Source organism: Meles meles, chromosome 13, assembly GCF_922984935.1.
Source record: "Meles meles chromosome 13, mMelMel3.1 paternal haplotype, whole genome shotgun sequence".
In the NCBI taxonomy this organism is placed as follows: Eukaryota; Metazoa; Chordata; class Mammalia; order Carnivora; family Mustelidae; genus Meles; species Meles meles.
The window spans coordinates 7,877,468-7,891,991 of NC_060078.1; the positions used below are offsets into that span (position 1 = coordinate 7,877,468).

Consider the following 14,524-nt stretch of genomic DNA (forward strand, 5'->3'; position numbering starts at 1 on the left):
TTTTAAGATCCTATTTATTTATATGACAGACAGAGATCACAAGTAGGCAGAGAGGCAGGCGGGGGTGGGGGGAGCAGGCTCCCCACCCAGCAGAGAGCCCGATGAAGGGCTCTATCCCAGGACCCTGAGATCATGACCTGAGCCCAAGGCAGAGGCTTAACACACTGAGCCACCCAGGCACCCCCAGATGAAATACATTTCTGACTTAGAAACTTCAGATAGAAATTTTGTGTCCATGATGACAACTGAAGAAAATGTGTCATCCCTAACCCTAACCTTAACCCCTAACAACGCTGAAACCTAAGCTGCCCTTAAAGCCCAAACTAGAACCCTGAATCCCAAACCTGAAATGGAACCCAAAGCCTGGACCTGAGCCCTGGATGCAAGCCCTGAACCATGAACCCAAACCCTAAACCAGAACTCCAAGTCATGAACCCCGAACCCAAATCTCAGCATGAAACCAAACCCCAAATTTGACCTTGAACTTTATCCCATAAGTCCTGAGTATTACAGCCTAAATCATAAACTTAAAGCCCTAAACTCTAACTCTGTTCCCTTGCCCTTTACTCTAAATCCTCACCCTGACACTAAACCCAAAGCCTGATCTAGAACTCTGACTAAAACCTGAACCTGAATCCAAATTCAAACCCTTCACCACATTTTGCTTATGCATTTGCCATTGATGGATATTTGCAGTTTCTACCTTTTGATTCTTGTGACATTTGTTTGGGTTGGGGGCTAGGGTTGGGGTCTTGGATTGGGGTCAGGTCCAGGCTTGAGACCAAGCTGAGGTCAGAGTGTGGGTCTGCATCAGGGCCATGTTCAGTGCCATTGTTTGGGTCAAGGACTGTTGCCACATTGTTTCCAATTCATTGTTCCTTAGCTATATTTGGAGAAGTTGGGGGATATTGGGCTCCATGCAGCTTGAATTTCCAGAATGAATTGGCTTCAGCTGGACCCTGGGAGGGAGCAGGAGCTTCCACTGAAGGGTGAGCTCCCACAGTCCCGCACTGCCTTCCAGCGCCTGCAGAGGGCGCCAGACGCCAGCTCCCGCCCTGAGCCCAGGCTGCGCAGCCACAGCTGGGACAGGAGCCCGGCCTCCTCAGGACCCACTGTGGAGACTTCTGGAGAATGTGGGGCGGCTCCCACCCTGACAGGACAAGCTGAGGAGGGTGTGGTTCTGCATCCACACTACAGTACCCGTTGTGGAGGACGCGCCCACACTGACAGCAGTCCAGCCTCCTAAGGACCGGACGCTGGAGGAGGTGAGGAGAAGCCGCCTGAGCGGGGACTGGCAAGGGGGTACGTGGTCTCAGGACCCCACAGAGGAAGGGCGCCCTGTGTAGACACTGGGGCTTCCGTCGTTTTGTGTGCGGTGACGTGGCCTCCTGCTGTGCTGTGCGCGGGGCTGTGGGGTCCCCCCTTTCTGGGCTCGGATGCTCCTCGGTCCTCCGTCTGCGTTTGTGTGCCCGCGGATTCGGATCCTGGGGCTCCTCAGATGGTCTGCAGTCAGGGAGCCTCCGCCTGCCTCGGGGCCTGTGCTCCCCCCACCTCGGCCCTGCGGGGTCCTTCCCGTGTCCACACCCACTCCGGGCTGGCCCCGAGTCCGGAAGTTCGGGAGCCACAGCGCGGACTCTGTAGCCGGTTCTGGGGAGAGCAGGTATTTTCCCAGTGTGGGCTCTTCCCTGAGCACAGTGCCTCCCCGTCTCCGTGTGTCTCCCTCCCTGTCTGTCGTCACTGTTGCGGGGCTGTGAGAGGACAGGTCTGTCACCTTGGTTCGGGGGACTCCCGGGTATCTTGCTCTTTGGGATGCAGGTGTAAATGAGATTGTTCTCCGTAGTCCCTTTCTGATGGCTCCTTGCGAGCACGTAGAAATGGCACTGAATTGTGCATATTGGTTTTGTTCCTTGCAAGTTTCTTGAATTTATTAGTTCGATTTGCCTTAAACTCAAACTGCCAGTTATTTGACCCGCAGCATGGGTTTATTTGGGAAGAGCAGAGAATGGCAATCTGGGCCGAGCAAGCTATGCTCCCATCACAGGCAAGTGCCAGAAACAAAGGAGAGGAACATTATTTCATGGAGAAGGAGGAAGATGTTGGGAGGGGTGCTTGGAAGGAAAGTCCCCTGGAGAAAGGCAGGGGTTCGGGGTGATGGAGGATTCTCACCAGCTGCACAAGCTCCTACAAGCTGCAAGCTCCTACAAGAAGCCAGGAGATGAACCTCCAGCTTCCCCTGTGGGGCCTGGAACAGGTGAGTCTCTCCTGTGGGGAATTGCAATGTGGGGTCTGTAATGGGCACTGAGCACCAGGCGCCCCCTTCCAGCCTCCCCTTCTGGCGTCCCCAGTCCACTTTACTGGGGCTTCCCTTCCTGCTTGTGCAGAGTTCTAACCAGCTTGTGGTGGAGCGTTGTGGAAAACTGGAATTCCAAATCCACTGCTTCTACTGCACCGAGACACGGGGGCCCCTGAGTTAATCCTCCCACCAGTCTCTTGCTCACATGTGGCCTTCTCCATGTTGGGTGACCTGGATCTGGGAGGGCGTGGCCTCCACCCCGAAGTCTGATGTCCTCTCTGCTTCTGTGTCGTCGTGCTAACATGGATGTTTGGAAGAGTCACTTCTTCTGCGCTGATTTCAAAGTACAGTCAGTTTGTTATAGCAGCACAAATGCGTGCTGTCTCCACACTCAGATTCCCCAGCCGTCATTTCTTTACCATGTTTGCCACTTCACAAGGGATGCTTCAGTGTTTTGGACCCCACACCAGGACAATGTCCTGCAGAACCACCACGTAACCTGAAATGAGATCATTACAGGTTCCAACTCATAAAAAAAAAAAAAAAAAAACAGGGTCACTTCAACTGTGTCCACCTGCCCGACTGACTGAAATGTCTTTTACCATTCTCCAGGTTTCTTCTTCTGCTTAAGGTGAGGGTTAGGCATTAGAGGTTAGGAGTTCAGGTTATGGTTTACGATTTAGGATTAGGGTTAGTTTAGGGATTAGGTGAGGGTCAGGTTCACGTTAGGGGGTCGATGAAAGTGGGGGATTTCTGGGATGGTTACAGCTTTGCCTTCAGATTTCTCCTGCCCTAAAACCTTTCTGGTATTCCAAATGGCAGAGTTTTCCTCTGTGTTGCAGGTTTAGTCCTTAGGTGTTGCTCAGCTGTCCACAGTCTCTGGGGTGTTAGAGGCAGACCCGTGGAACAGACCTCTCAGAACACAACCTAGTGTAAGTGTTAGGGCCTAGGACATGGCGGGACCAAACTGAAGGTGCATAGACGAGCTTCCCTGGGGGCTGGGATGAGAGCCCGGGTCAGGATGAGTGTCAGCATCTGGATTTGTGTCCAGGGGTCCACTAAATGTGGGCGTGGCCTCAGGTGAACGTGCAGATATCTCCTGCTCTGAATCAGGTTTCTAATTGGCACAGGTTCCTTCTGGGTGGCAGGCAGAGTCCTCTGTTACTGTTCAGGTATCTCCAACATGTAGAGCATTCATGCCAGGACTCTGGGGACAGAACCCTGAAAACCCAGCCTACGGTTAAGGTTAGGGCCTAGGGGCATATCAGGCTTGAACTGCTCAGAGTGTTTCAATCTCTCTTGGGGGATGAGTTGACAGAGAATGTCAGGGTGAGTGTCAACCTCCAGCTTTGTGTCCGGGGGCTGATGAATGTGGGGGTGGCCTCGGATGGGCATGCAGATTTCTCCAGTGCTGAATCTTTTCCAGGGTTCCAAAGGGCAAAATTTCCTTCAGAGGCTGGCTGAGTCCTCTGCTATTGGCCAGGTGTCCCAAACTCCTGCCCTTTGGAGCATCCTCGCTGGGGATGGACCAGTAAGAACCCAACTAAGGGTTAGGGTTAGGGCCTAGAGGCATGGAAGGACCAAGCTAAAGATACTTTTGGGAGTGTTCCAAGGGCTGAGTTGAGAGCATTGGTCAGGGTGATGCTGGCTCTGGGTTTGTGTCCAGAGGTCCACTAAATGTGGGCATGGCCTGAGCTAGGCATGCAGATTTCTGCTCTGAAACCTTTCTGAAGATCCAAATATCACAGTGTCCTTCTGGCTAGCAGGCTGTGTCATCTGGTATTGCTCCAGTGTCCCCAATCCCTAGGGATCTGAAGCAAGGCCATTGGGGAAGGTCCTCTCAGAACCCATCCAAGGGGTAGCGTTAGGGACTAGGGACATGGCAGGACTGATGTGAAGGCCCCGTGGAGAGCTGTCTGGGTGGCTGAGTTGCCAGTGTAGGTGAGGGTGAGTGTCTGGCTCTGACTTTGTGTCAAGGGGTCAGCTCAGTGTCAGTGTGTCCTCGGCTGGGCATGCAGATTTCTGCTCCTCTGAATCCTTTCCGGAGTTCCACATGGCATGGTTTCCTTCTGGGTGGCAGGCTGAGTTCTCTGGAATTGCCCAGGTGTCCCCAAATTGTAGGGCTTCTACTGCAAGGCCTCTGGGGTCAGAACCCTGAGAACCAAACCAACGGTTATGGTTAGGGCCCACCACATGGCAGGCCGGATCTGCCAGCCCTCTGTCCATCTTTCTGGGAGGGGAGGGAGGGAGTCAAGGGATTGGTTCAGGGTGAGTGTCAAGCTCCAGGTTTGCATCCAGGGGCCTGCTGAATATGAGGGTGTCCAGAGGTGGGAATGCAGGTTTCAGTTCCTCTGAATCCTTTCTGGAGTTCCAAATGGCATGGTTTCTTTTGGGGTGGCAGGGTGAGTCCTATGGTGTTCCTCGCTGTCCCCAATCTCTGGGGCTTTGGAGCCAGGCCGTTGGGGACAGACCTCTCAGGACAGAATCTAGGCTTAGAGTTTGTGCCGACGGGCATGGCTGCACTGATCTGAAAGCACGGTGGTGAGGATCACAGGGGTCTGAGTTGAGAGCATGGTTCAGGATCAGTATCAAGGTCTGGGTTTGTGTCCAGGGGACTGCTGAATGTGGGGGTGGCCTCAGATATCCAAGCAGATTTTCCCTACTCTGAATCCTTTCCAGCCTTCCAAACAGCCTGGTTTCCTTCTGGGTGGCAAGCTGAGTTCTCTGGGATTCCTCAGGTCTCCCCAGGGAGAGGGCGAGACAAGACCTTGCAAGGGCAAGATACTTTTTACAGTAAAAGAATTCACCAGATGGGCTGAACAGCAGAAAAGACACAGCTCAGGAGTAAATCAGTGAAAAGGAATATCATGCCAAAAACTTCTTTGAGAACACAATACGGAGCAAGGGAAGATAGGAGAGAAAGCTGAGATATAAAGGACAAACCCTCCAACTTTCCAACATCATTCCCTACTCCTTTATTTCCATTGCCGTCAGCTCCTTCCCAGCCAAAAATAAGTCACCTGAGCCAGCCTTTTTCCTTCCTGAGTTTGGGGCACTGAAAGCCCACCAGAGGGGCCAAGGACACCCTGTACCTGCTGAGCTGTGCCCATTTGTACCCCAACAGTGAGCAGGTACCAGGCTGGCCCTCTGGTGCCCTGTGGTCTGTGTCAGTCCTTCCTTCTCGACCCTGCTTTGCTGCTCTTGCTTCCCTAACCCTGGTCTCAAACTAGGGATTGCTCCTGGAGGAGGAGCCCAGGGAGATGAGGCTCAGGAGGGCCTCCCTGCCTGGAATCTCCGTGTGGGGAGTACACAGCCCAAGCATTTTGCCCAGGGACTTGCAAAATGCAGGGAGGCAGATTTCTTTTCTTCTCTTTCTCTCTCTCTCTAGTCTCATACCAACCAGGAGTTCCTAGAACTTTCTTCAGTGACTTCTAGGTGTAGCTTAGCCACTGTTCCCACAGAAAAGCTGCTTGAGCATGATCAAACACACGTATAAGCAATTACATTTAAAAAAAAAAAAAAAAGCAACAAGCCAATGCACACAAACCTTTGACAGCAGCACAGGACGCTCAAGGGACCGGAGTCCCTACCTTGGGCAATAGTGGCAGAGGCCAGGTTCTGCCACCCAGGACCCTGGACCTTTGGCAGTTTCCACGATTGCAAATCCAGACATGCAAATCCTGAGGGACAACCTACCAACTGCAAAAGAGCAAAAATTCATCAGGATTCAGAGAGTGGAAATCCCTTTGTACTGGAAAAGAAAGAAGCAGGCTTGCTGTGAATCCAGCAGGGAGGACAAGCATAGATAAGGCTGCTGTATAAGTCAAGGAAACTATTGTTTCTCAAGGGTCATGCTGTCTCTGTAAAATGCTATGAGGACTCTCTCTTGCGGAAGCCCTGCTTTCCTACCAGTGACGCCCCCAGATTCTGCTTTGCTAGTCCCATGGATTCCTGGGGATACCCAGTTGTAAGCTACGCCGTCCTCATGACAACACTTGTTAGTGGACTGAATGTTTGTGTCTTGCCCCAATTCAGATGTTGAAGCCCTAATCCTCAAGGAGATGCCATCAGGAGGTGTGGGCTTTGAGAGGTGATGAGGTCATGAGATTGGAACCCTTGTGAATGAGATAAAAGCACTTCTGAGAAAAGACCTGAGAGCTTGTTCTGCCAGCTGTCAGCCATGCAAGGCTACAACAGGAATATGGACATCTATAAATAATGAAGCAGGCTCTTGCTAGATATCAGATCTGCCAGGACCTTGCTTTTGGACTTCTCAGCCTCTAGAACTGCAAGGAATAATAAATGTTTTGCTGTTTCAGCCACCCAGTCTGTGATCATTTGTTGCAGCAGCCTGAACTGAATAAGGCAGAACCCAAGTCCTGGTTAATCCCTGCTTCTACTCAGCTTCTAATCCAGAACTGACCTCTGCTTTCCATACATCTGCTTCAGACTCCTTCTGTGGGAGCCCAGACTTTGTAAAAGATGCTTCCCTCCTCCCTCATGGCAAGCAGCATGCTATGACTCCTGAGGAATGTCCTCCCTGACTGTATTGAGTCAATAAATCTGATTTTGATCCTGGAATCCCAGGATCGAGTCCTGCATCAGGCTCCCAGCTTCATGGGGAGTCCGCTTCTCTCTCTGACCTTCTCCCCTCTCGTGCTTTCTCTCTCACTCTCTCTCTTTCTCAAATAAATAAATAAAGATCTTTTAAAAATCTGATTTTAACAGGCCATAAGCTTGTTCTTGCTGGTCTTTGGAAGATTAGGCATTAGCCCTTCTGAGAAAGTTCTGAATGGCTGCTTCATGAAGGGGCAAACTGTGTCCCCAAAGTCTCTTTTGCTGCCTTCTAATCACAGATGCTGAGACAAAACTTCCCAGGTGCTGGTTTCTCACAGCACTTAATGCTTTGGCTTTGAAGTTCCTCACTTGACAGTTCTGCTTTAATCAGTTTGTGAGAAAACAGCCAATTGGTGGTGGATGCAAAGTGCACTGATAAAGTTAATATCAGGGAACAATTTTTCGAGTGTCAAGCATGTGCATGTGTGTGCACACACACATCCATGTGCTAAGCATTATGGCAAATGTCTGACAAGAACTAAAACATCGAATAGTCAGGATACCCCATTAGCTGATATTGTTATTATCCCTACGTCCTAAACTACGAAAAACAGGGTCAGAGAATAAGAAGTGGCAAAAAGAATCAAGATTTGAGGCAGTTCGACTTCACAGCCAGCCTTGACCAACAAGCATGTACACCTGTGTCTAGTTTCAGCTCTGTGTAACCTTGCCATAACCTTGGATAAGCCGTTCATCTCTCAGGTTCAGGCTCTTGGTCCAAAGAGGGAAGGGTCACAGGTTGAGTACCTCCAATGGGGCTTCCTGGCAGGCCTGTTTGCCCAAGCATTCCCATTTCCGTTTGAGTAATTGAATCCAGTCTTTGTTTTACCGAAGGCCAACCTTGTCCAGTGTGTCCACGCCACCAACCAGCAGCATTTGTCCACACCATGTAACAACTGAGCAACATTCAGAGGAATGGGAGAAGAAAAGATGTCCATAGGTGTTGACAGATGTGCTGCATGGAGGGACAGGAGCTGGGGCCATCACCTGCTGTTTCCAGTGACCTCCTCTGTCGAGTTAAAATAAAGGGCAATTATTTGCCATGACGTGGATGAAAGTAGAGGGTATTATGCCAAGCAAAATAAGTCAGTCAGAGAAAGACAATTATCATATGATCTCACTCATATGTGGAGTTTAGGAAACAAAACAGAGAATCCTAAGGGAAGAAAGGAAAAAAATAAAACAAGATAAAATCAGAGAGGGAGACAAATCAGAAGAGACTTTTTTTTTAAGATTTTTATTTACTTATTTGACAAACAGAGATCACAAGTAGGCAGAGAGGCAGGAAGAGAGAGAGAGGAAGAAGCAGGCTCCCCACTGAGCAGAGAGCCCGATGCGGGGCTCAATCCCAGGACCCTGAGATCATGACCTGAGCCAAAGGCAGAGGCTTTAACCCACTGAGCCACCCAGGTGCCCCTTGGAAGAGACTCTTAATCATAGCAAACAAACTGAGGGTTCTTGGAGGGGAGGGGGATGGGTGGATGGGGTAACTGGGTGATGGACATTAAGGAGGGCATGTGATACAATGAGCACTGTGTTATAAAAGACTGATGAATCACTAACCTGTATGTCTGAAACTAGTATTATATGTTAATTAATTGTATTTAAATTAAAAATTTATTTAAAAATAATTTTAAAATAAAATAAGTAACAATCAAATCATGATCAGAGCTATCCAGCAGGGAGTATCAGATCTAGCAGTCAGTTAAATTTAAGGGACTTGCCAAAGTTTAGGAGAGTCACACTAGGTCATTTTCCTGTGTGGGGAAGGCTTCAGGGGCAGTTCCAAAGACAAAGATTATTAATATTTCTCCTTCCCCCATTCCTCCTAGAGCCAAGGATGTTTTCTCCACTCACCCACTGGCCCTGTACATAGGTGTTGCTTTCTCTCTACCAATCACAAAACCAGTTGAGTAGCTATAACTTCACCTTTTCCAATATCCCCCCACCCCTGACCTTTTGTTTTTAATGGCCATGGGCAACAGGGACAAAGGCATTTTTTAAAAACTTACAGAGATCTATTATGCTCTACTACCCTGACCCACATGGGCCACTGCAAAGGGATTCTGCGAACTGTGTACTCAGATGAATGGTCATTATCTTCAAAAAGGCAGGGACTGTGATAGACATAGGAACCAAAAAAGCAAGAATTAGTGGACCATCAGAATAATGGAGTACCAACACTTTTTCATCCTTGGTTTGAATCCTCAAGGTCCAGTGTCTCAACAGAATTTTCATTTTGGTCTCATCTGACTCACTTGTCCACCCCTGGACCAGTTGGCAGTTATACTAAGAACTGGAAATTTTCCTTAGAAGAGGAAAAGAGTATTTGTCAGGGAAACCCAGGAAATGTCCATTATAGGAAGTTAGGCCTTTTGTCATGGTACTCCATTAGCACCCTCTTGACCATTAAAGAAAAAGTTTTTTGTGACACCCGTTAAAGACAGTAAGGAAGATTTTATTCAAGGGATGCTACTACGATGGGATTTTATTTTATATTATGGGAGAGAGATCTGGCTCAGCTCAGACAAATGGAGATTTATAGCTAAAGAGCATGGTGGGGGTCATTGAATGTAAAATTAAGAGGGAACATCAAGGGTAAGGATGAAGGGATTCTGGCTAAACCACCTGGACAGTAATATTGTCGAAGGAAGGCTAGGGTCATAAAATACTGAGAGCAGGGGATAAGGAATTTTTTAAAAGATTTATTTATATATTTTAGAGAGAGGGAGCAGGGGTAGGGATAGAGGGAGATGGAAAGAGAATTTTAAGCAGACTCTTCACTGAGCATAGAGCCTGATGTGAGGCTTGATCTCAGGACCGTGAGATCATGACTGGAGCAGAAACCAAGAAACCAACTGCACCAAGAAACCCAGGTGCCCCAGGAATAAGGGATATGATCAGATATTAAGCGTTGTAAGATACTGAAGCACCTGGGTGGCTCAGTTGGTTAACTCTCTGGCTTTGGCTTAGGTCATGATCTGATCCCAGAATCGAGCCTGGCATTGGGCTTCCTGCTCAGTGGGGAGTCTGGTTCTCTCTCTCCCTCTGCCACTCCCCCTGCTCATGTTCTCTCTTTCTGTCAAAATAAATAAATCTTAAAAAAAAAAAAGTGGTAAGATACCAGGGGCGAGAGATAAGGAATTTGATCAGATATCAAGAGTAGAATAGGAGATTGCTGAAAAATTGACTGAGCAGGTTTCTTGCTAAAACTGGGCTAAGTGGGCAGAGCCTGAGGTCAAGGCCTGGACAGAAAGAGGACTCAGAGGAACCTGACTCAAGTCTGGTCAAGGAGAAAGTCTTCATCATCCATGACTCATTGTATTTTCTGCAGTCACACATTTCACTAATTCTTTTATCAGACATTCAGTGAACAAGAAACATGAAAACAGAAGCAATAATAATAACAAATGTAAGCGCTCTAGCAGAGACAAAGGCAGTACAGGAATCCACCTCATCAGATTTAGAATACACATGACTCCATGACCGAGTTACTACCACTGCTTGACTTCACTGTTGAGATTAAGATGTCGTGCAGAGGATCAGAGGGAAGGGAGGGAAAACTGAATGGGAAGTCATCAGAGAGGGAGACAAACCATGAGGCACCTTTAACTATCAGAAACAAACAGGGTTGCTGGAGGGGAGGGGAGTGGGAGACATGGAGTAACCGGGCGATGGGCATTAAGGAGGACACATGATGTGATGAGCACCAGGCGTTATCTGCAACTGATGAGTTACTAAAGTCTGTCTGAAACCAATGATGTATTATCTAATGGCTAATTGAATTTAAATACCTACAAAAGACACTTAAAAAAAAGATGGAGCATAACTCACAATATCCTTTGAGTGGAAGAATGTGCGGACTTTCCACACTTCTGCTGTCCAAGTCCCATGGCTAGCAGCCACATGTGGCTAATGACCACGTAAAAGGTGGCCAGTTCAAATGGAGAAATGCTGTAAAAGCGGAATAAACGTTGGCTTTCAAAGACATATTGTAACCAAAGTTCAGAGTATTGCCACCCTCACATCGCAAACATCGCATGACTTCTACAGCTGATGAGAGTGGGACCCAAGATGGGAGAGGTCAACCTGAAAGTCCACGATGTCAGAAAGAACATGGGGAAGAAAGAGTTACAATCATGGAGTGGCTGGGCTGAGGCCAGTCAGAATGCCTTTCTTTTTTATCTTTTTTTTTTTTTTTTTTTTGGTGATTCTGTATACAGACAAAGAGAATTCACTGGAAATGACATCTGTATGCCTCACATTTTCAAGGGAAAATTATGAAAATGCATACAGACCCACAGCCATAGTTTAATTATGTTTGAAATGTATTTAGACCTACCCAGTCAGTAAATTGCATACTTTCACATTTAGCTTCTCAGTTTTCTCTTCCGCTCCTCCCATTCTTGAAATCCCAACACAAATCCCCTTGCCTAAGGACCATAAACTACCTCACTATCAAAGGCCACAGTTCATTCATTCATTTGATTCATTCAAAACAACCTGATCTTCAGTGATGTCTTAGGTGCTCTTCTAGGGACTGGTGACACGGTGAACAAAACAGGTAAAGATCTCACTTTCATGGAGCCTATCTGGTATCTAGGGGAAAATCTTTCCTTATCAACATGAAAAGACTTATTATGGATGTTGCTTAGAATTTCAGTTTTTTTCTTGACGATATCTCAGGTGATCATCTTTGAGGTGGTTCTCCTGAAAATCACTTTGTGGGGGACTGATTCAACTTTCCGAGTCAAACGCTTTCCTAAAGACAGGGATAACAAGAAAAGTGACAACTGTCACTCTTGCATTAAGAACAGGGATCACAATGCTTGAAACAGAGATATGCTGCTCAGCTGTCAGAAAGTCCACAAGGCTCCAAATGTGTGTGGCCAACTAATGGAACCTGTCACTCAGAGGTTATCATCCTGAGAGCAATGGGAAATCCCTCTAGTTAAGGACTCTCCTTGACGGAAGCTTGACAATGGCCTTGATTCATTTACTATGATGTTTAAGTAATTATACACATTAAGAAAAGTGCACAAGGCACTTACATTTCCATGATACCATCAAGGATATTGTTGTTCTATTAAAAGGTTACATCTAGAGCTGTAACGTATAGAGTAGTTAAATCAATCACTATGTAGTACAGGTGAAACTATTGTAACAGCCATACTTCCATAAAAAAGAAAAAAATTTTTTGTGGTTTCTGATCTAGGAATCAGCCAGTGAATAATTCTATATCAGTATCCAGTTACCGGGCTAAACATGTAATTTATTTGTACTTCTGAGAGTAAGCTGAATTGTGATCACTGAGCCAGCTGGGTTCTAGTAACTACTCATTTACCCAACATAACAGATACAAGAAGGTAAAAGGCTTATAAGAAGACTGATGATATATATTTTGAACCACATCTTGGCAGGTATAACTTGCAATTTGTGCTTGGTGATAAGATTTCTGATATTTACTTTCTCCTTCCCTTGGCAAGTCAAGTTAGTTAAAAAGTAACTAGAGTTGAGTCCATTGTTTTTCTTAAATGTTTACAGAGCTATAGAACTCTCAAGCTTTCTTTACTAGACAGGATTAGATCGCATTAGTGATAAAGATCAGAATGATTTATATTGCTAAAATGAGAACTGTTAGTTTGGAGAAAGCTCATTTTTATAACCAACAGATTGGCTGGGCTAGAGATTAATGAGTGCTATGGCTGGGGTGACGAAAGTGATACATTCAATGACCTGTGGAATTTGTTCTGTAATTTCTTCAGTACCCAGCACTGCCATAATTGCATTCAGAAAATCACTCTACAGAACCGGGTTATTCGTTTTGCTTTTTTTTTTTTTTAATTTTAAAAAGATTTTATTTATTTACTTGACACAGAAAGAGAGAGAGAGCACAAGCAGGGAGAGCAGCAGAGGGAGAGGGAGAAGCAGGCTCCCTGCTTGGTGGGGTTGCACAGGGGCTGGAGAAGACAGAATGGGAAGGGGACAAGGAGAACAGTGGATTCTGTTTGGAAACAGAGCCCACATTTATTTCTATGTTTAATCTCACTGCTATAAACCCAGATCACAGCACAGTGCCTGCAGCAGAGTCATGGAAGTGCTCCAGAACTGATAACTATTGCTATTTACACTACTAAAATTCCCTCCACAAAGAGCCAAGTGCCATAGCTTCTCCCAGTTCCCCACACTGAGTGCAATGAAGAATCAAACTATCAGATTAAAGATGGCGAGAGGCGTTTAACAGGACCCAGATCACAGGAGCCATATTGTATTGCCGGACCAGGGGTCTTACCAATGACTAGGTATTCACTCCTCTTAAGAGGCTAGCTCCTTGGATCTCCCTCTTCAATCCTCTGAACCTATGTCTGACATCAGAAACAAAAGTAAACATTACTTATCTCCCTTGTTTATTTTTTACTATTATTTGTTACAGAGGAAGAGAGAGAAATCACAAGCAAGGGGAGCAGCAGGCAGAGGGAAGGCAGGCCCCCCACTAGAGCCTGGTATGGGATCCAATCCCAGGACCCTGGGATCATGACCTGAACCAAAGGTAGACGCTTAACTGAGTAAGCCACCCAGGCATCCCTTATTGTCCTTCTTTAAAATTTAATGCATTCTCTCTCCGTCTCCCCACTCTGTCACTCATACACGCACACAGAGTCACAGACAATAGCAAGCCATTTCCCATTCTAATTCGCTAAGGCACTATGAGCTTAAGCTCAACAGAATCCTTTGCCAGCTGCTGCTCTATCGTGCCCTAAGCCCTTCTCAGTCCCCAAGCTCGATCTGTGACTCAAGTGTCACGGTGGTGGCTCTTTCTGCCCTCCCTCCACAAGGCTGTCATCAGCACACTCTTCCCCGTGCCTCCACTCCCAGGCACTGGCTATCTTTGGCCTAGTGGTCTGCCCTCTCCTAGAGCCTTTCCACTCTCCCTGAGGGGAAGAGAACCTTTACTTCTCCCCAGAGGCTGTCACGTGTCCACTATATATTGTGACCATCAGCCCGATTAAGAGATTGGGAACTAAAAGACCTGCTTCTGGTTATGGATAAAACTAACTCTGGGACTTGGGACACGTGACAGCAGCTTATGGTGGTCGAACTGAGACGGTTAGGGAGTTAATCTGCATTTTCACATCTGGTCAGCAGCAGAACAAAGAGGACACCCCAGATCTCCTATCTCCCAGAACAGTACTCTTCAAGTAACTTACAGCACCATCCTTCTCCAGCGTTGGGAGTGGCACTTTTCCAGGCCCAAAGTCTTGATTCTAGGCAGCACTCTGAGAGATACTCCCTCCAGAATCACCCCTGGCTGGAAGCAGTGGTTGGCCAAGGCCTCCCAAATATCTTCCCTTCAGAGTTGCGCTTGCATCAGACTCAAAACTGTGGCACGTACGGGACTTTCCTGTCGGCCTCTAGCTCTAATGCCCTATTGGACTTCAGAGGTGCTCTTTTATACCCACTTACCTTATAACATCACAGTGTGACTCCTCTAGAATTCACTCCATGGTTTTTCTCCTGTCTGATTGTTATGGACTGAATTGTGTCCCCACAAAAGTCATATGTAGAATTCCTAATCTCCAGTGTGACTGCATCTGGAGATAGGGCCTAGTAGGA

The 14,524-nt window shown here is 47.2% G+C and overlaps 1 protein-coding gene across 1 annotated transcript in view; it reads left to right on the forward strand.

Annotated features, from left to right (window-relative positions):
* The first annotated feature begins 710 nt into the window (after positions 1-710).
* The window catches only part of EDARADD (EDAR associated death domain), a 100,667-nt gene continuing 86,853 nt past the window's right edge, over positions 711-14,524 (forward strand). The window contains exon 1 of the mRNA XM_046027565.1: positions 711-1,265. The gene's annotated coding sequence lies outside the window, so the exon portion shown is untranslated. The remainder of the gene's footprint in view (positions 1,266-14,524) is intronic.